The sequence below is a fragment of the Pelodiscus sinensis genome, chromosome 1 (genome assembly GCF_052426305.1).
Source record: "Pelodiscus sinensis isolate ZL-2025 chromosome 1, ASM5242630v1, whole genome shotgun sequence".
Taxonomy (NCBI): Eukaryota; Metazoa; Chordata; order Testudines; family Trionychidae; genus Pelodiscus; species Pelodiscus sinensis.
The window spans coordinates 196792022-196816974 of NC_143052.1; the positions used below are offsets into that span (position 1 = coordinate 196792022).

General features: G+C 45.7%; 1 protein-coding gene across 4 annotated transcripts in view; it reads left to right on the top strand.

Moving 5' to 3' along the window:
* The window catches only part of AGPAT3 (1-acylglycerol-3-phosphate O-acyltransferase 3), a 140132-nt gene that overhangs the window by 18163 nt on the left and 97016 nt on the right, over positions 1-24953 (top strand). The window contains exon 1 of one of the 4 annotated variants that reach the window (XM_006137886.5): positions 5604-5952. The exons of the other annotated variants lie outside the window; for them this stretch is intronic. The gene's annotated coding sequence lies outside the window, so the exon portion shown is untranslated. Of the gene's footprint in view, positions 1-5603; positions 5953-24953 lie in introns of those variants that run through there. 4 annotated transcript variants of the gene reach the window in all.

Below are 24953 nucleotides of genomic sequence, written 5' to 3' on the forward strand. Positions count from 1 at the left end.
GTCCAGTAGGTCCTTTCATAATTGTGCCCCCCCCCCCCCCCCGCTGCAACTATTAAAATCTTTGTGTTCCCCGAAGGAAAACTGTTGGCTGAAGTTCCCAAGCAACTGGAATATTGTAGCTTTCCATTTAGTGTACGGAGGACATGTTGGTCTTCCAAGGAATCGTAAGATACATTTTAAATTCTAGATATGAGAGATGTGGAGACAAAGACACAGGACTGTTCACATTTAAGCGTTGCATAATGTAATATGTGTGGAAGTTATAGTGAAGTAGTAGTTCCCAAATGTTTAGGCAACTCTAGCAGTTTACTTGAGCAAGACCTTGATTGCACTGGCCAATGATTATCTTCATTCCATTTAATTGGGCATGCTTTGACCCCCCAGTGGAATTTGGGATGTTTGAAACAATTGATAACTTTTTTGTAAGATGAAGAGCGCTCAGATTACTATATTGGCAGTAGCTGTAGCTCAATGGGTCCCAGTCATGTATGCCTAAGGGAACTAGCACTGGGGAACTCTGGTAGCAAATTTTCAGAACAGATAGTATGTCACTGAATGGATCACCCTGAACGATACATGATCTGATCAATTCTTACATCCAAAAATAACACATTTTAATAGATGTATCCCAGCATGTGGTGATTAAGTTTCTGATTCCTGGATTTTAGTCTGTGATGGCTCTCCCAGGTTGGCTCCACCTTAAATGTTCACTGTCACAGAAGCTGGTACAGTACTAACTAGTCCTGCCTGCTGGTAGTTGAAAGCTTCCTTGTCCTGAACGTATTTGGAGGCAGTGAACTATAATTTCTGGTCTTAAAAAAAGATGGATATACAGGCAGTCCCCGGGTTACGTACAAGATAGGGACTGTAGGTTTGTTCTTAAGTTGAATCTGTATGTAAGTCGGAACTGGCGTTCAGATTCAGCCGCTGCTGAAACTGACCGCCAGTTCTGACTTGCATACAGATTCAACTTAAGAACCCCAAGTGTCCCCAAGTCAGCTGCTGCTGAAACTGATCAGCGGCTGATTCCAGGAAGCCTGGGGCAGAGCAACTCTGCCTTGGGCTTCCTGTAGTCAGCGCTGGTCAGTTTCAGCAGTGGCTGACTTGGGGACGCCTGGGGCAGAGCAGCTGGGGTGCTGCTGGGTTGCTCCAGTAGCACCGCTCCTCGCTCCTTGGCGCTACTGGACCAACCCAGCAGCACCCCAGCTGCTCTGCCCCAGGCGTCCTGATTCAGCCACTGCTGAAACTGACCAGCAGTGGCTGAATCAGGACCTGGGGCAGAGCAGCTGGGGTGCTGCCGGGTTGGTCCAGTAGTGCCCAGAGTGGCGCTGCAGGACCAATCGGCAGCGCCCCAGCTGCTCTGCCCCAGGGTCCACAACAAAAGCCTGGTCTGCTGGGGGGGGGGGGCACACTAGCTGCGCCCCCCCCCCCCCCAGCAGACCAGGGACATGGGGAGCAGAGCCGCAGCGGCAGCGGGGTGCTGCGCCTTTGCTCTGGCAAAGTCTCAGAGGTGCGGGACCCCGCCGCGGCTGCGGCTTCAGTCCCGGTGCCCCTGGTCTGCTGGAGCAGCTTACCAACGGGGCTTTCTCGCCCCAGAGCTCGCAGGCAGCAATCCGCCACCTCGACCTCCGGGGCGAGAAAGCCCCGCTCATAAGTGCGGATCCGACATAAGTCGGATCCGCGTAATTCGGGGACTGCCTGTACTTATTTAATGGAATATTGATTACAGAATGAATTGTGTGACAATCTTAATGAAATAGCTTTTGTGAAAACGAGTCAACTGTGAAACTGTAGCATGTCTTTTTGAGTGAAGTTGGGCTTTCTCTAGACTAGCTGTATTGCAGACGTTTGAGCCAGTTGATTGACGGAGAAGTATTTCAAAAATCCATACCAGCCAATCTACAGATAAACTTAATAAAAAGCACATGTAAAAGACAGCCTGTAAAAGATATCCTGTGAAAATAGTAATTTTTAATGAGACTTCAAACTATGAAACCAGGCTTTGGGTTACTTTCCTTATCAAGTGTTATTATCAAAAGTAAGTGCTGCTTTGTAAAAGTGTATACAATTATCATGACTGAACTATGTACATAGCCTTTGGGAAAAGATTTGGTGGCTTTAGTGAAAGGAATAAAAGTCATAGGTAGGCACAACCGTCTCCTCCTCCTCCTCCAAATTGTACGTATTTAATATTTTGTATTTTAATAAAAACTGTAAGAACAGTTCTGATGAGTCTTGAACATAGGATTTGATGTGTTTGATGTCTAGGTTTTTGAAACTATAAGTTGGCTTTCCAGAGAAAAATGTGAATCTCACAAAATAAGAGCTTGTGGGGTTGACAAGAGGTATACATGTGAACCTTCTATCCATTTAGGGGTTTCAAAGTTCTCTTGGTATTCACTAGTCTGGTCCTTCCTGTGGCTGAGTTTGGTTAGCCTTCTGTCAGTTTGGTTCACTGGCTTACATGTGAAATATCCCAAAAGTCAGAAATGTATTCTTTATGAAGAGCAAGCTACTTCCTTCACTGCATTGTGAAAATGCTGGAGTGCAGTGAGATCAGTCTTCATCATACCAAGGGTATGTCTACACTAGGGATGTGAAAGGTTAACTGGTAAGCATCAATCATCCTAAACGGATAATGCTTACCTGTTCCAGTTAACTGGTGGGGGCTGGAGCAGCTCTCCACCTGCTGTGGGCATGAGGCTGCTGCAGCCCCATAGGGGGCCCACCACTGACAGGGGCCACTCTTGTCCAGAATGGACCTGGCTGCTCTGACGTCTGGAGGAGCCCATGCCCTTGGGGAGCAAGTAGGGACTGGGACTCAGGATCTGGCAGAGCCAGCGAGCTTGGGGTGAGAGCCTTGTGGGCTGAGTCAACCTAACATTTAACTGATTAACTGGAATTTTACATCCCTAATGTACACAGCAATAAAAAAAATCTGCAGCAGTGAATCTGAGCCCATGCCAGTTGACTTGGATTTGTGGGCTTCAGTTTGTGGGGCTAAAAAATGAAGAGGAGGCATGTGGGCTGGAGCCTGCCTTCGGAAACCCACTTCCCTCACAGGATTTCAAAGTTCATGCTCTAGCCTGAGCTCCAATGTCTACGCTGCAATTTTTGCCCTGCAGCCAGAGCCCCAGCAGTCCAAGTCATCTGACCCAGGATAGCCATGTTCATGTTAGGAGTGTTTTGTTGTAGATGTACGCGGAGTAACTGAGATTAGGCAGACCCCATTTTCAGGCCAGCAGTGTGGTGCCTGTTTGATCTGTATTTTCAGGATGTAGTGACACTAAGTATATTAAGTATTGAGTAAATGAGTAATCAAAGATTCGATACAATTTGTATCAAGCACACGATTAGTCGATAAGGGGCTGCTACGGCTTTGCAGTTTAAATGTAGTAGGAGCCAGGCCTGTAGGGAGCTCAACTCCTACTACATTTAAACAGCAGAGCCACAGCAGGAGTAGGTCCAGGACCTACTTCAGTCCCGGCTCATGCTGGGTCCTGACCGCTGTGGCTCTGCCATTGAAATGTAGTAAGTGCCGGGTGGCTCTTACTATATTTAAAAGGCAAGGCCACTGTGCCTCTGCCTCCCCTGCCCTTAAGCCGGTTTCCCCTCCTCCCCCCGGCACCAGCTCCTGCTCCCCACTTCCCCCGCCTGCCTCTGATATAGAGGCAGCAAGGGTGGGGAGATGCGAGTAGTTGACTCGACTATCTGATAAGCCTAGGCTTATTATGTAGTCGACTATTCGACTACTCTTTTACTTCCCTAAGTGACACTACATATTAGTTGGAATTTTTAAGTCTCTAAAGTACAACTTTTTTAAACTGTCTTTTGTCTTAAAAACTTCTCAAGATTGAGCAGGCACTTAAAACCTTGAGTTGTCTCCTGGAAGTACATATTGATATGAATGATATATAATTGAAAAGTACTTTACAAAAACTTTTTCCAAACCAATGCTTATTATAAGATGTATATACTAATAGTATGGTGCATGGCCTGGGTCCCACAAAAAATTGTTATAATTTTTTAAAGATCACACTTACATTGATATGTCCAGTTGTAAATCTTACAATTAGAGTTGCCAGGTGGTTTCAACAAAAATACCAGACACACTTGACATATCACAATCTACATTACATCTTATTTAGAAAATACCAGACACTTATATTTTCTCGATTTGTTTCCCGAACAGAAAGCTCAAATACTGGCCTGTCTGGTTCAAAACTCGACACCTGGCAACCCTAGTTACAATAAATACATGTGTGTTGAAGTCAGTGGGACTGCTTATGTTTAACTTTAAGCATATGTGTACGTGTTGGTAATATTGTGCCATTAATTTAGAATGAGTAATTCCCAAAGCAGATTCTCTAAAGCCGTGGTCACCAACCAGTAGATCACCAGCTACCGGTAGATCTCAGGGGCTCTAAGAGTAGCTCTTGAGCTCTCTCTGAACTGCGCGCCTGCGCAGTACATTTACATTTGATTTTCTCATTTGAGGAGCAGTTGCTCGGTGAGTAGCAACACAGGTGAGTAGCTGCGAGGAATGGTGGGAGCTGGGAGAGCTGAAACACCCCAGCAAGCTGACTGTGGCTTTCAGCAAGTGATGGACAGGAGAATAGAGAGGGCGGGGCTTCAAAGAAGGGGCAGGGCGATAGATCTTCGCCTGTTCTGAGACTTAAAAAGTGATCTTGGGTGTAAAAAGGTTGGAGACCACTGCTCTAAAGTGTGTATTTTCAACAGTATTCTTAAAAATGCAGGCCAGCCTGCATTATACCATTCATATAGTGTGCTTCCATTTATTGTAAGAGGGGGCTGCGTATTGCATTAGATTTAGAGTAAGCAGGGATGGTGTCCTTAATATCTGTTTGCCACAAGCTGGGAATAGGCAACAGGGGTGAATCACTTGCTGATTCTGTTCATTCCCTCTGGAGCACCTGACATTGGCCACTGTCGGAAGACAGAATACTGGGCCAGATGGTACTTTGGTCTGACCCAGTATGGCTATTATGCTCCAGCATAATTATGCAGCCACAAAAAGCATATACATATAGGATACTGGCAAAAAGGAAGGAACTGATATATGTGGTGGGGTTTTATTTTATTTTTGCTGCTCTCCATCTCCTAGTAACTTTTTAAAAAGCTTTCTCTAGAAAAGAGGTGGGATGCTGTACAATAATTGCATAATAAATGTTATATGACTAGATAAACAAATCTCAAACTATAAATAATGGGTTCCAGGCTCTGAAAATTTCTGATGAAAATTAGTCAGTACATACATAGCTAAGGGCTGCTATCCCATTCCCTGGTGAAAAAGACCTGTGCTTTCACGCTCCTGGAAGTTTAAGATCAGCTAAGCGCTTAAGCCCTATTGACTTCAAGATTCTGACTTGCCTTGGTCAAGTCAACTTTTTTCCCCCCTAACTCTGTGGTATCCTTTGTAATGGTAAAAGGGACAGGAAAATGCTCGATCTATATAGTGGAAAGTGCGGTGTATTTTTCTTGTGAGCAGGGGAGTAGAAACTGTAGGGGAGAAGGAAGGAGAGACACCCCAAGAAGAGAACAGAATAATTACCACCCCCCAAATAAATAGTCCAAGTTGATTGCATGCTATGCTATTTTATTTTAAATATATTTTGAGTAAGGTGTTTTGTGAAAGCTTATAATATTCTAAACTTAGTAATCATTATGAGATACAGCTACATTTATGTATTTTTGTATATAGAAAACTGTGTTCCTAATCTGAACTTTATCTACAGCTCCACCTCCTAGCAGGATGGTGAGCAATCAGGCAGGCAGAGGCACATCCCAAACCAGTTGTTTACATGAAACAGGCTTCAAGTAACTTTCTCTTGTCCAGCCTGGCTAAATACAATAGGAGGCCATGAGAGCTAATGGGAAAGATATGGAAACAACCCAAAATTCAAAAGAACATCTTGGCTCTCCAGCTGTCATGTAAGGAAGGAGTTCCCCCCTCTTCTCCCCCCCCCCCCACTAACCAGGAGTCACTGTAGACTGGAGGGGGAGGGGGGGACTAAGAGTGGGGGAGAAGGAGAGAGGAAAAAGCCTTAAAGTCTTTTAAAAACAGGCTTGACCCTGAAATTTTTTATCCAGAAAGGGGGGAAATTCTCCAGGGGGAGGCTGCCTATGAATGCTGGATTCCTCGTATGGTTAGTAGGTATGTGGAGAATCTTTTACAGCAACAGGTAACTTTTATTAGGAAAGGAAATGTATTTAACATGAAAATGTGAAGCCTGAGGTTATGTACTATGTGTATTTCCTGTGTAACTTGTGTATGTTTGCTTTCCATTACTAGTTCATCTTTGAATTCGTGGGTTATTTCCTGTTCATGGAACTTGTTTGTTTATATTCCAAACAGGTCTCTGAAGTGCAAACTGTGTGGAGTGGGTATTAGCTAATAAACCGGGGGAGGGGGGGACTTTTTCACTCAATGTGGAATTGATGAATCAGAAGGGAACTGGCTGAGTGTCTGGTAACTAAGATCTCAGGGAGGATATATTTGGGGAGAATGAGGGAGGGGAGGGGGGCTGGAAGGGTTGTTGGGATCACCCTGCATAGAGTAGCTAGATGGGTGAGAATGAAGATGAGTTTTTATGCTTGGCCTTGTGGGCAGGCTACTGGTGTCAAAGAATTATACCATAGCTCAGTGGTCCCCAACGCGGTGCCCGCGGGCGCCATGGCACCCGCCGGGGCATTTGTGTGTGCCCACTGACAACCTGGGCTGGCCCCGCCCCCGGTGCATGGGAGGCGCCGGCCCCAGGCGCGCGACATGCACCAGCGCTGGGTGCGCGGCGCTCGGGTGGCCCCGGCCCCAGGGCACATTCGGGCACGCGGTGCTCGAGTGGCGCCAGTGCCGGGCCCAGGCGCGTGGCTCGGGTGGCAGCGCCGGCCCCGGGTTCACGGCACAAGGCGCTTGGGCGGCCCCGGCCCTAGGGCACACACCGGTGCCGGGTGCAAGGGCATCCAAGTCCCCTGGCGTGCCCCCGGATGCGTGGCCCCACCTCCTGGGCGCCCGACGCGTGAGTGGCCCCACCTCCTGAGCACCCGGCCTGTGAGTGGTCCCACCTCCCGGGCGTCCGGGAGCCTCTAAAGGTTGGGGACCACTGCCATAGCTACACATCTCAAAGGTCCCTATAGATACAGGGCAGGTGGTGACAGAGCTTCTTACTAATCTGGGTGGACCCCAAAAAATCACAAGCATGAGTGAAGTGAAGGCAAACTTAAAAGAAGGTAGGGGACACAATGGAAGAAAAACGAGAGAATGATAAAATAACATTGTATATTCTTTTTCTTCTGTCTTCCAGTGTGTCAAAATGTATGGCAGAAGAAAAGGGAGTATTGGTGACAGAATTTAGAAGTAAATAGACACTTAAGATGCACCCAAAAGCTTAAATAGGAAAAGAATCACTGTTTATATGTATGCCTATGTGTCTGTATCCTCGCTACATACATACTTGTAGCAACCAGCCCTGCTCAAGATGACACTTAACTTGTCACAATGTTGTCTCTGAAGATAAAGTATTTGTATCCTTGGAAGGCACCCAAAGGCAAGCGGTCATGTGTTATACAGGCAGTCCCCGGGTTACATGGATCCGATTTACATCGGATCCCTACTTACAAACGGGGGTGAGGCAACCCCTCACTAGCTGCTTCCCCCCAGCAGACCAGGGAGATGCGAAGCTAGCGCCCCCCCACCCCAGCAGACCAGGGAGACGCGGAGCGGCTTTTCTCAGCAGACACCTCAGCTTGAGAATAAAGGACTGAGAAGTGAGGTGTGGGAGAGTAAAACTGAGCTCTGGAGAAATGTTTGGCTAGAGTTTCCCCTACAATATGTACCAGTTCCGACTTACATACAAATTCAACTTAAGAACAAACCCTCAGTCCCTATCTTGTACATAACCCGGGGACTGCCTGTACGTATTTAGTTCCTAGAGGAATATATCTCCTCTTCTCCCTGCACATGCATTGCTCTCCCTCCCCCATCCTTCTGTCACCTTAATCAATATTTAGTATGTTGGTCAAAAGATATTGTTCTGCTTACAGGCACCTGAACTCCAAAAATAAATATCTTGGTCATGAAGGTGTGTATTGTAAGGTCCTAATGAGATAATACATAAGCATACAACTTGTGCCAATGCACAAGTCTCTTGCGAGGTACAGTATGTGCAAAGGCTGTTTGAGAGAGACTAAGACTCTTCGCCATGTTTGCCATCATCTCTGAGTATGTCTAAACTACATCCCTCTTTTAAAGAGGGATGTAAATTAGACATACCGAAATTGCAAATGAAGCCGGGATTTGAATTTCCCGTGCTTCATTTGCATAATCGTGTCACCGCATTCTTTCAAAAAACGCTATCTTGAAAGTGAAACTGCGGTCTAGACACCTTTTTTGAAAGATTCTGTAAACCTAATTTTTTGTGCAGCATTAAGCTGATAAGGGATGTCTTTCTCTTCCCATCCCTCTTAAAGAAAGTTACTATACAAGACTCAGCTGGGGGTGCTTTATTTTTTAACTAAATTTACCTTCCTTAATTTGTTCTGAGTTACATGCTATTTGCTGTTAGTGATAGGCCTGGAAATTAGAACTTTTAAAGCAGACTGTTGCTATTGATCTGATTTGGTGGATACAGCAAGCTTGGTTTTGCATTGTTTTCTTAAGTTTCACCTTTATGCAGACATGAGGCACACTTTAAGATCTGGTTATAACGATATTAAATCAAACACATAACTGCTCTAATGAAGCAGTTGTCAAACTTGAAGGAATCAATATCAGAAATACGGCGGCAGTTCCATTGTTTCATGGAGTTTGCACCTTTTGGCCTGTGTGTGGGTGTGTGTGTTGGTATCGTATTTCTTTTACATAGATCTCATTTCCTGCCGCATCTGATTCTTGTATAGCTGGTATCCAGATAAAGTTTCTGGGTTGCACTTTATTATGCAGCTTGAAACAACAAAATAAATGAATACAAAATTGATCATGGCAGTGTTTGGAGGAATGTAGTTACGTTAAAAGTCAGACGCCTACAAGTTTAGAGGGTTCTGGTTCTCAGGATTGATCTCGTGAATGAGTTAGTCTGCTGTATACACCATATCTTGGATCCTTTTCATTTTTTTAATAGTCTACAAAATCTGTCTTGTGAAAATGGAATTGTTGACATACTGCAAATACAGTTCAAGGCCTGTGCTTTGCCTAGCAAACTGGACCTACAGTTTCTTTTGCAAACTGGAAATATAAAAATCAGCCAGAGGACACTTTTTCTCTTTCCCATTACTCCCTCAAAATACATGATCAGACCAAAATTTATTTCTCACCTCCTGCTTCTGCTTAAACTAGATTTTTCTCCTGCTTCTTTAAGCTTTCTTTCTCTGCTACCATTAAAGAAAAATGTAATGTAAAAAAGTAACCAATTGAAAGAAATTTTAATGGTTGCGTCTTCTTAGTTTCTCCTCAACACTTCCTATTTTCATTTTTGTATCAGTCTATCTCAGTGGTCCCCAACCTTTAGAGGCTCCCGGGCGCCCGGGAGGTGGGGCCACTCACGCGCCGGGCGCCCGGGAGGTGGGGCCGCGCGTCCGGTGGCACGCCAGGGGACTTGGATGCCCTTGCACCTGGCGCCGGTGTGTGCCCTAGGGCCGGGGCTGCCCGAGCGCCGTGGGCCCAGGGCCAGCGCTGCCGCCCGAGCCACGCACCTGGGGCCGGCACTGGCGCCGCTCGAGCACCGCGCGCCCAAATTGCCCCCGGAGCTGGGGCCACCCGAGCGCCGCGCACCCAGCGCCGGTGTGTGTTGCGCGCCTGGGGCCAGCGCCTCCCGCGCCGGGGGCGGGGCCGGCCCAGGTTGTCGGCGGGCGCCATGGTGCCCGCGGGCACCGCGTTGGGGACCACTGGTCTATAGTTTCTAGTATTTATCCCCATTCACCCTTTCTTCTGTCACTTCCCTCCCCTCTCATGTTCCTCCCCCTTCCCTGTCTTTCATAGATTTTTAAGTCCAGAGGTACCATTGTGATCATCTAGTATGACTTCCTGTGTAATACAGGTCACAGAACTTCCCTGAATTAATTACTGCTTAAAGTCCAATATTTATGGTTTAATTAGAGCATATCTTTTTTTTTCCTTTAAAAAAAAATCCAATCTTGATTTTAAAATGTCAAGTGATGGAGAATCTACCACAAACCTCGGTAAGGTGTTCCAGTGTTTAATTACCTTTTCTCCTAAAGATTGTGTCTCATTGTTAGTCTGGATTTCTAGTTTAAATTTGTCTGCTAGATTGAAGAGCCCTCAGTCACACCAGCTCATAGACTGTGATCACTTACCCCTTTTTCTTCTCTGTGGTAGATTAAATAGATTGAGCTCCTTGTGTCTTGTACTTACTGTAAGGCATATTTTCCAGTCCTTTAAACATTTCTATGGCTCTTCTCTGAAAACTCTGCAGTTTATCAACAACCCTCTTGCACTCCCATCACTGGAACTGGACATGCTATTCTAGTACCAGTTGCACCAGTACCAAATAATCTAGTAATATAATCTCCCTATTTGATATTCCTATTAATACATTCAAAAATCACTTTAGTTCTTTAGATCACAGTGAAGTTCTGGAACTTCTCAATCTTTCTCTTCTCTTCTCTACTTTCCAGTCTATCCTCATATTGTTTTTTCTCCTTCTCGTTTCCTTGCATCCTTCCCTTCTTTCTGGCCCTCACTTATGCACCTTACCCATCTCTGTTCCTTGCTGTTTCTTTCCTCTCTTGGCTCCTAATCATCATTTCTCTTTACTTGCCATCTTCCTGCTGTTCTGCATGTTGAGTAAGAGCGTGTCCCAGTGGCCAGCCATAGTTGATTTGGGAGCGCTTCTTTCCCCACTGCGTGTGGGCCAAGATCTTTCTGTATTTCTGGACATGAATACAATCCAGCATGAAAGCAGGGGTGCTGTTCTCCTTCGCCTCTGATGATAGGATAAGAAGCAATGGGTTTAAACTGCAGCAAGGGAGGTTTAGGTTGGACATTAGGAAAAACTTTCTGTCAGGGTGGTTAAAACTGGAATAAATGCCTAGGGAGGTTGGGGAATCTCCATCTCTGGAGATATTTAAGTGCAGGTTAGATAGACATCTATCAGGGATGGTCCAGATGGTGCTTGGTCCTGCCATGAGACAGGGGACTGGACTTGAAGACCTCTCAAAGTCTCTTCCAGTTCTAGTGTTTTATGATTCTATGAAATAGCCTATTAGTGTGGATATATCATGAAGTACTGCTATTGTCTGATGCCATTGTTTGCCTGCTTATATCAGCCCACATTTGAATCCTGGTGATCCAAGCTACATGGCTTATTGCAATTGTAGAAGGAAACATTCATTATGTGCTCCTCTCTGTTGTCCTTGCTGCTGCTTCTTAAGACTAGAAAACTTACTGTGGTACACACAAGAAGCTTGCTTTCCAAGTGCTTCCAAAGGCAGGTTTCCAATCAATATCAGCTTTGTCTGAGTATGCCAAAGGACTGAAGACAGGGAAAAATGTGACCGCAATGAAGTCAGTATTAAAAACTTTGATAGAAATAGAAATGCTGACTTGTAAGCATAAGGACTCTGTTGTACTGCTTCAATAAAGTCTACCTTTGTTATTAGGTTGGAATTGGTTTGATTATTTCTTTTTTATTCCTGTGATTATTCACAAAACGGGTGGTGTCAGAAGGTGTTTGGAGAGAGAGCAGATGGATTTTTGTCCCTAGATGAATTTTCATATTGAGTATATGTTGGGAAAACTGTCATTTGCATCTGGTGGGCCATTTGTATATTCCAACATACAGCAACAAAAGAGAATACTGTGAATACTGGTACCCAGAGGTAGATATGTTGGTCCAAATATGAAGGATATGTTGGTGTATCTGCTTGTACCTATCATTTCAGAAATCAAGTGAATAAGTCACCAGAGGGAAAGTGTTTTAGTGTCTGTGTAAAGGCCCAGGTCAGCGGGAGGCAGCGCTGGCTCTTGTTATTGTCCATTAAAGGACAATTGCCATGTCACAAGTCTATAACTAAGCAGTTTATCAGGCCCAGCCCTGGGCCAGGGCAGGGCAGAAAGCCAACTTTTTACAAGGGGAGGGTTTAACAATTCAGGGGTCCGGCTGAGTCCCATTTGGGTGGGGGTTGGGTCTCCTAGATTGCAGAGAACCGACAAGCACAGAGGTTTTGCCTCCACAGGGGGAACTGACAGTGGTGGTGCGGCGGCTACGGGGTCGGCAGGAATCCGGCCTGCAACACGCTGCCCACCTGATTTCCATCTCATCAACTGCCCTGGGGTCGGCGATTCCTAGGCCACTTCCCAGTTCGCCCTGGAGACCTACCTGGCTCAGGTGCTGTGTCGCAGGTTCAGCCAGGGATGGAAGTGCTGGCAGCGTGTCCATTGGTTCCAGCTCCAGCAGGGGCCCAAGGGGACCGGTCCAGTTGTTGGAGCCTGATGGGGGTTCTTTTGGCAAGTCCTTGGGTCGTGGCAGTAGTCTCCATGGCCTGGGTAAGTTGTCAGGGGTCCTGGCAGCCCAACCCAGTCCTCCTGTCAGGCACAGCGTGGCTGGGCCCTTTGTTGTGGAAGCTGAGGCCGGGTGTCTGGCCTGTTCGGCCGCCAGGCTCCAGCTGAGCTCTGAACTCTTATACCCCTGCTTCCGGCTTCCTCTGGGTGGGGTATGGGGAGGTTGGACCCGCCCACAAAGGGTCTTAGAAGGCCCTTCTTCTTCTGGGTCAGAGGGAGGCCATCTTGCTGTCCCAGACCCATTACAGTATAATAAATCAGGGACCTGTTGTTAGAGGTAGTAGAATCATGTTACACACAAAGTGAAAGGTTTTTTTTCCCTATAGTTTTAGGAAAGAGAGAAAAACTATATCAGAATGTTTCCCTAACAGGAATTTCAAGTGACAAGTTAGAAATGAAAAGTCTTGGTCATTTGTAGCCCTCTCTTATGCTGGAGTTTTTTCTTTGAGCCAGTAGAAATGAGGTCAAATACATTTAAAAAAATGGAGAGAGGATCTGTAAGTCCAGTGAGGAATTGAAGATGCGTCAGCACTACTTTGTCAAATTCTATTCTTGGTATAAAAGAACTGTTCTGACAAATTTTCATTTTTATATTTGAGTCATTGTTTTTTCTCCTTATTATTACAATTTGATGCACAAACAGTACGGCGGGGGAGGATGTCTGTCATCAAGCTTTTAGAAGGGAGAGGAGACGTAGTGATCCTAGATAATGTGTTCTAAAAGTATAACATTGTTATTTCATGTTATCTTTTCAGTTCCATTAAGATCACCTGGCAATACAGGTCTCAGATCTTCATGGGATCTTGAAATTAAATTGGGCTTAGTCTACATTGCAGTTTTCTGGCTCATAGGTGTGAAAAACACGCCCATTTCCAAATGCAGCAAGTTACAGCACTGTTACTGTAAAGTGTTAGTGTAAACCAGACTATAGCACTGTTACTTACTCTCCTCATGGACTAAAGCTTCAGAGGGGTAGCCAAGTTAGTCTGTAACTGGAAGAACTTAAACAACGAATGGTCAGGCACCGTGGTCACCAACCCATCAATCGTGATCGACCAGTTAATCGCAAAGCATTCAGGGCCCCCCATTTCTCCCCAACCCCAAGAAGCCCTACTTCCAGCGACAGTGGAGGTAGTGCCGGCTTCCTGCGGGGTAGATGGAAGTCCTGCAGCTGCGTGCCACTTCTGGGGGTTCCGGAAGTGCGCTGGCTGCTCCCCTCCCCCAGGTCTTTGGCGTGCTGGGAACTTGTGGTGAGGAGGCGCACACCAGGACTTCCCTCCTCTGTGGGGGAGAGGGGGAAGTCCCGGGAGGAGGCGGGTGTGGGGGATCCCCTGCCCCCTTACCCCAGCAATACCCTGTCCCCTGTCTCCCCAGCACCCTGCCCTCTCTTCCCTGCCTCCCACTGGCACTCTGTCCCCTGCTCCCACCAGCACAGTTGGGGCCACATTTAGTGAGGCTTGGGGTTTTTTTTGGAAGAGTTATTTTTTTTGCATCTCACTAGTGTGGCCCCCAACTGACCTTTCTGTGGGTCAGTGACCCCTGACTCAAAACAGATTCCCTGCCCTTCTCATAAATAAAGACAATGTAGAAACATTTTGTATTTGACATCGTATTTTATTTAAAAATGAAGCCTGGCCAACAAACCCCCAACTGGGGTCAAGCCCCCATCTGGCTGCAGCATCATAACACTCCTGCGCGCGCGCGCGCGCGCACACACACACACACACACACACACACACACACACACACACAGACCCTAGATCTGAGCCTATTATACACAGGACCCCCACTGCCCTGAGCCTCTCACATACCCCAACCCAAATACTTGCACCCTCACATCCACAAGCCCGTGGCTTGCTTAGTACCCCAACCCTCCATCTGACCCCAACACTCCCCAGCCTGGAGCCCCCTCTCCGAGCCAGCGTCCCCTTCTCCACCTCCTCCTTCACCCCTTCCCACACCCAAGTCCCTCGTTCCCACCCCAGAGCCCACACATCCTGTATCAACCCAGTGAGGGTACGGCTAGACTGCAGGAGTTTTTCCAGGATTCCAGAGAGATCCTGCAAAAAACTCTTCCGCATCCAGGGAGGTGTTTGTATTTCCACTTTTTTTAGTGGAAGAGCAAACAAGCTCTTTCGGTAACCCCTGTATTGCTCATTCCACGAGGAATAAGGGGGCTTCCAAAAGAGGGTTTTTCTGACATTTGGTCCAGTCTAGACAGACCAAATATTGGAAAAACTTCTTCCTATAGAAGAATCGAAAAAAAGTGGCAGTGTAGAGTGTATAAGGGCTGGGGATAGTAAGTGATGGAGAGGAGGAGAATAGAGAGGGCGGGGCTTCAAGGAAGGGATAGAGTCTTGGGGACGGATGTGGCAGTAGATCTTGGTTTGTTCTGACTTTTAAAAAGTGATCTTGGGTGTAAAAAGGTTGGAGACCACTGGGCTAGCAGCACCTTAAAGACTAACAAAACATGCGGATGGTATCACAAGCTTTTGTGGGCACAACCTACTTCTTTAGAATAATGGAGTATTAAAGGCCCAGTTCCAAAATAAATAGTAGGGGATGGGTGGGAGGGAGAGAAGGAAGGGAAACAAGGGGGGGGGAGGGGGAGGGAGAAGTCAATTAGTGTTCATGTTACATGAAGCTGATAAAAACAATTTGCATCTTCTTGAAGTACCTGTTATTTGGTTGGCTCAGTCATTAGGATGTGGACGGTAGTGTGCTAGCCAGGTAATGTCTTTGTTCATACCTTTGTGATGGATCCCAAACCTGTAAATGAAGTTATGTTCCAAGGCTTTCCTGTGTATTTGGCTTGTGGAATTGGCTTGAAAGAAAAGGGTGACTTTGAGATCTATTAATGAGTGTTGGGGCAGGTTACAGTGTTCTCTAACATGGTTTACCTAGAGCCCTGGGAGACCTCTCTCTCAGCTCTCTTGTTTTGGTCATACTTTCACTTTAGAGCATGCTGCTTTAAAGTGCTCTGCTTTCATTGTAGAAGTCCAGACAAAGCCCTAGATATATAACACCGTTTGCCATTGTGTCTGTAGGGGTATGAATCAGTATTTGTGGCTGAAAAGGGGTAGGGAGGTGTATGTGTTGCAAGTTTATGCTTTGGAAAGCAAACGGAATGCAGGCAGTCCCCGACTTACGCGGATCCGACTTATGTCGGATCCGCACTTACGAACGGGGCTTTCTCGCCCCGGAGGTCAAGGTGGCGGATTGCTACCTGCGAGCTCCGGGGCGCGAGAGACTGTCTTCAGCAGACCAGGGGCACCGGGCGGGTTCCTGCGCTTCTGAGGCTTTGCCAGAGCAAAACCTCAGAAGCGCGGGAACCCACCGCGGCCGCGGCTTCAGTCCCGGTGCCTGTGGTCTGCTGGGGACGGTCCCCAGCAGACCACAGGCACCGGGACTGAAGCGGCAGCAGCGGCGGTTCCCCGCGCTTCTGAGGCTTTGCTCTGGCAAAGCCTCAGAAGCGCGGGAACCCGCCCGGTGCCCCTGGTCTGCTGGAGATGGTCTCCAGCAGACCAGGGGAACCGGAGCAGCTTACAAACGGGGCTTTCTCGCAACCCAGCAGCACCCCAGCTGCTCTGCCCCAGGCGTCCCCAAGTCAGCTTCTGCTGAAACTGACCAGCGCTGACTACAGGAAGCCCGAGGCAGAGTTGCTCTGCCCCGGGCTTCCTGGAATCAGCTGCTGATCAGTTTCAGCAGCAGCTGACTTGGGGACGCCTGGGGTTCTTAAGTTGATTCTGTATGTAAGTCAGAACTGGCGGTCAGTTTCAGCAGCGGCTGAATCTGGACGCCAGTTCCGACTTACATACAGATTCAACTTAAGAACAAACCTACAGTCCCTATCTTGTACGTAGCCCGGGGACTGCCTGTGCCAATTTGTACTGAGTTAGTGTTGTTGGTTTGATTTTTTTTTTTTTTCCCCCCTCGGAATCCCTGGTAGCACAATTTCAGCAAGAGTATTGATATTATGCAAAAAGATTTGTAAATAAGAGGTTGTTAAACAATGTAATCTCTGTTGGTGTCTTTTGTCTGTGAGTGAGAAAGTTAAGATGACAAAGAACTGGTTTCTCTGTGGGAGAAGGAATTTCTTTATTTCTGAATAAACTGTAAATGTTGTGTGGCCTACAGGAAGTTATTTTTGAATTAAGTGTGTTTAGTTCTAATTGTCTACACACATCATGGGTGAAAGCTGGCTGGCAAATGTCGATTTTTAACGAGTGAACAATTATAATAAAATATTGGAGAGTGGAGGGTGGAATCAATGGAGAAGTATTTCCAGTTGGAAAATTTTGCAGAAATTTGCTAATACCTGTAAACTCAGCCTGAAGAAATGTTTCTGTTTCAGAATACAGTAAAAATATAATAGAGGATGTTGGAAAAAATAAATGTACAAGGGCCCTTTTACTTAGAGATTGACATAATTTTGATTCTGATAATTTCCTCCCAGAGCTTGGGAAAAGATAATTTCAAATCTAATTTTCAAATAATTTCATCCTTGGGTCTGGAATTTTTCCATATAGTGATTCATACTGCTCATGGATAGTGGGTACACCTTGATATTTTTCTTTGTATCTTTTACTGAATGATAGATTATTCTCTTTTGTATAAAATTACATTTAAATGAAGAGCAATGTTTTCAAAAAATTCCTATGTGACTTGGAAGCCTAAATTTCATTTTCAAAAACTACCTAAGAATTTAAGACCATAAATCTCATTGAAAGACAATGGAAGTTGAAAACCTAAATTCCATTTTCAAAGTTTATTTTAAGCCTGCTTAAGTCACTGGCACTTCAGAAAATTTTACTCAGCATCCAAATAGACTTGAAAATTCCACACATTCATTTGGGCTTTTTCTTGTTTTCAAAACCCAAAGTGTCTTCTCTTTCCCTTTCCTACTCTTCATATTGGAAGGTGCACAAGATATAGCTTAAGAAAATTGAGCTTGGGTTCCAGCCTGGGCTCTGGGACCCTTCCCCCCCCCAAATGTTTATGCTCTGAACAGTGTTTTTACAGCCCTGGAAGCCCAAGTCAGCTAACCAGGGCCATTCTGGGCATTCACACAGAAGTTAGAGGTGCCTTAGTTTTCCTTGCCAGATGTTCAGGTAAGCACCCGGCATAAGAGAGTTCACTGCTGCTGTTTAGTCAGGGTGACTGGTGCTAGCTGCTCTTACTCTTTAGGACAGGCAGTGGGGGAGGGCTGGGGGTGGTGCTGGTGTTTCTGGGTAGAGCCCCTGCTGCTATCATCTCACCATAGTCTTTTGTTTGGATAGTCACAAAAGCCCTTCCTCAAAAAAAGCCCTTTATATTGTCCCAATGAAACCCTTGTTTTATCAGGAGTTCTTGAACCAGTCCTCACCAGCTCTGGAGTCAAAGGCACAAGGAGCCAGAAACTTCATGAAAGCCTGAGGCTGCTTCTGCTCAGCTGCTTCTCTACAGAAACCTTATGATAACTGAGTCCAGCCTGACTTGGTAGTCCCAGAGCAATGTTTATGCACAGTGTGTATGTGTATATATATTATATGTGCATATACATATTAATAACAAATATGAAATCTTTTAAAAAGGATTAAAATATGAGGCATTTATAAAAAAGAATGTTTTCAAAATGGAGTGACATTTTAAAATCCTGAGATAAAGTTAATATGAAAGTATGTGAGGCCTGATAAATTCACAGGAAAATGATTAATATGTTGTACCTGTGAAGTCTACTTATGGAAGATCAATGCATGAAGCTTAATAATCAGTTGCTTCTCATTCTCATTAATAAGTCATTATGAAGAACTGTGTTTTGGGAGTCTTTTTTGTTGTCAACTGAAAGCCACTTAAAGACCTATAACTAAAATCCATCAATAAATCTACAGATGTTTCCTTTTCAGTGGCTTCATTTAATAATGCTTACTGAAAGTCTAGAGATAGGGGGAGTAATATATATGTAGTTTCGACTTCCATGGGATAGGTTTCAGCCCTGAATATAAGCAGTAAATTTAAAGGGTACCTCAGGCAGGATGATTGGGACTGTGCAAAATATAAAGGAAAATTTGTAAGTTGCCCCAGTATACATCCATTCTGCACTAACGTCATTGACGCTTGTAGGAACTGATGTGTTATAAGTCCTCCCAATACCCACTCTTACATCGCGCAAAAAACAAACAAACAAAAAACTCCAAATCACCCCAGTTTGTGCAAATGAAAGTCAACTGGGGGGAAAAAATTCCCCACTTTAAGTTGTTTCTCTATACGTTTAAAAAAACTTGGACTTATCTTGGACTTATAGCAAGGATGGCCTGTAATAGAAGAAACAACTATCCTGAAGTGCAACAAAATTAATCAAGGACATCTGGAATAAAATATGTTTAAAGATTGATTCAGGGAAACTGGGGGAGGACTTGAAGTCAGGGAAACAAACCTGTGGCCACCAGCGATTATAAGAAACCTGTGTATGTTATCTACATTTTATAATACACCCATCACCATAGAACTTAAGTGCTGCATATAAAAAAAGAAATCATGGCAGTGAAGATAGCACTTGTCCTGTCATTGTTTGCTCCTGTGATAATTTAATGTTTAGCTTTTGCATTCCTTTATTTCAGAACAGTTCACAAAGGAGGTCAGTATTGTTGTCCCATTTTCTATAGTCAGCGCCGTTTCGTGGGGTGTCTGTTATGTCGTTGGGAGTGGCTTATGATCATTTGCTTCAGGGCCAGCTGTCAAAACAGGGCAGATACCCCAAACTGTTGGTGTATTCTGCAGTTAGATTTCACCAAGCCAGTGATAGATGTCAGCTTCTGTATCACTTGATTAGTCTTACCATAGAGTCACACACCGCTCCCTTGAACTCTCCCATGTACCTGGTCACCGACATAAACTTAGTGGTAAGTAGTCAGTTGCACCGAAAACCACACACTGTACACATTGCTGCCAGTTGTAAGAGACCGGTTGCTTACCCCCGGATCATTTGGTACCGTAGATCCTATACCAAAGACAATGCTTGTAGCCAGCTCTATAATAACTTGTCTTGGTGTATATTCTAGTAGGTTAACTACTCCTGCCCCCACAAGCAGCAGAAACTATGTCAGTGGGAGAAGCTCTTCTGCCAACACAGTGCTGTCGATATCAGCGCGTAAGGCAGGATAGTTTGATGCTTGGGGTGATTTATTTACTGCTCTGAGCAAGGTAAGTTATGCCAACATAAGCAACAGTAAAGAGATTCAGCCTAAGGAAAAGAAACAAGCGAGTTATTTACAGGTTAAAGCAAGCAAATATATGCCCACAAATGAGCTACCATCTAAATTGTAAGAGTGACAGAGCTGTAGTGATTCCTGGGATAGGGATGTAAGTGACTGATCGGATAGTCAACACACTAGTCGATTAGTCACTCTCCCTCCCTCCCCCAGGCAGACTTATCACAAAGAGGCAGCAAGGCAGGGAAGAGGAGGAGGTTCTGAGGGGAGCTGTCTTAAAACCTGGTTCACCCCAGCTTCATGGGAGGGGGCAGGGGCGCAGCAGCAGCGTTCCAACTTTGAAAGGTATGAGAGTCTCCACTGGGGCTCTTGTACATTTCAGAACGGAAGCACTGCAAGGAGCCTGGGGCCAGTGGGGGATTGCTAAATTCTCACAAGAGAGCAATATAAAAACTTGCTTTCAAATTATGCTCTCTTGCATGGCAGTGCAGTGCTATATTATTGCACCAGAAAGTAGATATGCGGTCTGCATGAGCACAGGTGTTACAGTTTGGGACTTCATCTTTGACATTTGGTCTTACTAACGTGTCTGTAAAGGAAAAGCTGTACATACATTAACAATGGGTCAAAGTTCCGTTTGAAATGTCAGGAAAACAGAGTTCAAAAGTCATGTCCGGTCCTGAAAACGTACCTATTCTACAAAGTGTTACCGTTACAGCAACCGATCTGTTTGAATTGTAATTTGTTTTTATGTGCTATTCTCACCATTGCCTTTAATTTGGGATGGGGATTATCTATTCTTTATTTGGCATGCTTACCTATTGCAATGCACATATTACTCGGTTCTATACATGTATACTAATTATGTCAATTTTTTGTTTAAATTATAATAATGTATATCTGTGAAACTGCCTCACTAAAATTACAAGTATTGATTTTTCTTTGACTAGGTAGTTACACTTATTTGCCTCCTTTTCTCCCTCTTCCCTTTTTTCCCCTTAAGAATTAATCAATACTGCTTTGCAGAATCCTGTAATACCAAAAGTACCATGAGGACTGTATCCTCTGTAAATCTACCTGTTCCAAATAACCCACAACATATGCCCTTTGGCACTGGCAGCTAATGGTCCTTGACTGGAGGCTGCTAGAACTGTTATATTTAATTTAGATGAAATAAATCGTCTAAATGTGTTAAGCTAACCCAGTTACTATCCAGCACTGAGCCGTATTAAAGAAGGTCTGGGGGTTTGTTATACAAAGACATCAGCCTACCTAGCACCATGACAACAAACCATTAAAATATTTTATTAAAGATACAGAAAAGGAAAGTTACAGTATTTGAAATATCAAGTTTTAAATATGGCTTGATTTTTATCAACGTCCCTTTCCCTTTAGCTATAGACAGGTTTTGGAAGGAAAAAACATGTGATGTTTGACAATCTCAGATGGTATCAAATATGGTAATAATAACTGTCCTTTTGGGGAACAGAGAAGTAGCTAGTTGATTAAGGCTGGAAAAGTTGCTGTTGTTGCTGCTGTTACTGTCTAATGTTAATGGTGCCATTAGGGGTGGCAATATCATGTGGGTTCCTCCTAAGGATTTATGGACTAGTTGACTAGTCAATTCTCTCTTCCCCCCCCCCTCCCCCCCGCTAAGTTTATCAGATAGAGGCAGCAAAGGGGGGGAGGTGGGGGAAGGGGATACTTCAAAGTAGCAGCGTTGCCCGGAGCCCGTACTCCGTGCGTCACTGCCACTTGGAAATGCCGTGGCAGAGTTTCAAAGGGGCAGCGCCAGGATCAGCTGTGTGGCGCTGCCCCTTTGAAATGCTGTCTCAGCATTTCAAAGCAGCACTGCAAGGAGCTGACCCCAGGCTCCATGAAGCACTGCCCCTTTAAGGGAGCTTTAAGTCCTAGGAAATGATGGGTATGACAGCCATGATGGTGAAGTTCTCTCCAGTAGCCTCTGTCATTTCCATTGGTTCTCCTTTTCTTTCTTTCTTTCTTTCCCCCTCCCTCTCCCTCTCCCTCCCTCCGTCCCACGCAAAATCTTTTAAGAACCCCAAAGGTTGGACTATGCCACCTCCTTGATGTGTTGTTCACTTCTTAGCCTTGATATCTGACACAACAGTTTTGGTTCATTAAAAAGGTTAAGATTTTGTCATGGCTATTTTTAGTAGAAGTTGGGGACAGGTTGTGAACAATTACCAAAAAATCACAGAAGCCTGCAACCTGTCTCTGCCGTTTGTAGGACAGTATTACCTGAACAAAATCCACAAAAGAGACTTATATCTCTCTGGAGCTCTTCCCCTACTATATGCACGTCTGTCTTCTCTAGAGTTCTTTTCTAGTATTGCTGATGGTGGATATTCTGTACAGGTAGTCCCCGGGTTACGTACAAGATAGGGACTGTAGATTTGTTCTTAAGTTGAATTTGTATGTAAGTCGGAACTGGTGTCCAGATTCAGCCGCTGCTGAAACTGACCAGCGGCTGACTACAGGAAGTCCGAGGCAGAGTTTCTCTGCCCCGGGCTTCCTGGAATCAGCCGCTGATCAGTTTCAACAGGCTGAATCTGGACGCCAGTTCCGACTTACATACAGATTCAACTTAAGAACCCCAGGCGTCCCCAAGTCAGCTGCTGCTGAAACTGATCAGTAGCTGATTCCAGGAAGCCCGGGGCAGAGCAACTGTGCCTCGGGCTTCCTGTAGTCAGCGCTGGTCAGTTTCAGCAGCGGCTGAATTGGGACGCCTGAGGCAGAGCAGCTGGTGTGCTGCCGGGTTGGTCCAGTAACGCCCAGAGCGGCACTGCGGGACCAACCGGCAGCGCCCCAGCTGCTCTACCACAGGCGTCCCGAGAAAAGCTTGGTCTGCTGCGCCCTCCCTCCCCCCAGCAGACCAGGGAGACGTGGGCGGCGGACCGAGACGCACCGCGGTCCCGCCGCCTGGGTCCTCCGCAGCTTTGCTCCGTGTCTCCCTGGTCCGCTGGTCTGCTAGAGACCAGCAGACCAGGGAGACGGGGAGCAAAGCCTCGGAGGACGCCAGCAGCGGGACAGCCGCGGCGCATCTGGGCTCTCCCGCTGCCCGTGTGCTCCCCGGCTTTGCTCAGCGTCTCCCTGGTCTGCTGGGGGGGGGGGGGGGCTGGGTTTCGCCTGCAGCTAGCGGCTGGGTTTCCCCAGCTGGATGGTTGCCGGCAACTATGCAGGGCTTCCCCTGCCTCCTTGCATCCGGCAAGGAGGAGTCGTCGTAGAATAGCGCGGCAAGCGGCAAACCTCCGTCACTTTGCAAGGAGGCAGGGGAAGCCCCATGCAGCTGCCGGCGACCGGCCAGCTAGGGAAACCCAGGTGCTGGCTGCAAGCCCCCTCCCCTGTCCTTCCCTTTCCTTCCCCAGAGCCAAACACCTCCCCTCCCTGCTATAACCCAGTCTCCTTTCTCCCCCAACCTTATGTCCTGGTCCCAGCTGCTAAGTAGTGTAGGCTGGAGCCGCAAGCACAAACACAACCCCCACCTTTTCTATTATTTTCAATGGAAAAATTGACCCCGCATAACATGTTTTCACTTAGCACGATCATTTTCTGAAACATATCTACTGTGTTAAATGAGGAATTACGGCATTGGAAGGTTGCTATTCCTGTCATTAACATCTGCTTGCTGGATGGCTGTTTGTAATTGGGTCTCTGAGGTACAGCCTATAACTGGGGTACTGCTGTGCCCCAGTAACTCTCCATCCTCAGCTGGGGGTCTCTGTTTTGCTAGCGACAAGCAGCAATTCCCGCCAGGCACTGGTATCACTCAGTACAACAGCATGAGGCACCCCACACCTTGCTAAAACACATGAATGCTCTGAGCTAGTCATGAATCACAGAAAGGCACCAGCAAATCTCCCAAGCCACCAACCGTGCACCCCAAAACTGTACAGTCGTGCCCTGGAGAGACTCCTGACCAGTGCAAGTTCATTGCCCACTCTGCCCCTCCCTCGATATGAAGAAGACGCACACAAGCCTTTGTAGGCTGTGCTGAGATTTCCCAAGCGCTTCAAGTAAAATATACTATTCTAGGTAAAATATAAGAAATGTATTAACTACAGAAAGATTTAAAGTGCTCATAAGTGGTAGGCATAAAGCTCAGAGATAGTTACTAAAAATATATTCTAAATCCTAGACCTTATTGGATTGAGCAATATTTGGCTCAAACAGTTTTTTCTCACTACACTGGATGTTGTTGTAAGTGTTTAATATGCAGGCCTCCCTTTAACTCTGGGACCACTCTCCTCAATTCAAGTCTTTGTCTTCCCAGTGTTCTTGTTGCTTCCAGTGTAGGGTGGGAGAGGAGAAAGGTCACCATACCATTGTCCCTTGTTTTATACCCTCTTGGTCAGGGGTGTCCAAACTTTTTTCAAAGAGGGCCAGATTTGATGAAGTGAACATGTGTGAGGGCCGACCATTTTGCCTGACATTCTTTGAACCATTAAAATTAAATGCAAATTAACTATTTTATGCAAAGTTTATTGCAAACGGCATACTTTTCATTTCGTCACATGGATGACAAATCTAAACAGGTGTTAAATCACTCTGCCTTTCATATCTGAAGGCCAGATGAAAAAAAAAATCCAGGAAGCTGAAATATATGTCATGTACTTTACAATGTTCCTTACATATTATTGGTAATAAAGGTTGTCTGTCAACTTTTAAGTTCAAAAAATATGAACAGGAACATAACACCAAGTATATATGTTGTGTCCAAATATATTTATAACTGATTTAGACCAACTGACATTAACTGAGATTTTACAATGTATTCATCTCAATACATATGGATTCGTTGGGGGCCATAAAAGATAGATATTGCCAAATTACCTGTGGGGCCTTATTAAACTGGAACACGGGCCGCAATTGGCCCGCGGGCCGGACTTTGGACATGCCTGCTCTAGGTGCTTGGTATATGGAAAATACTAGCTGAGATGTATCCTGATGGGCTTTGCTGCATCTCAGAGTTGAGCAATTGCCCATTGTGTGATGCTTACACAATACTCTTACAGAATTGTAAATTCCTTGCTTACAACTCCCCTGCTGATCCTCTTCAGTCGCCAACCTCCATTCTTATCACTGGATATTTAGCAGTAGATTACTCCAAATTTACACAATATTTCAATAACAGCCATACAACAAAATCTGGTAACTTCATGCACATTAATGATCCACATTTCAGTAGATCATAACCTTTCATGTGATAC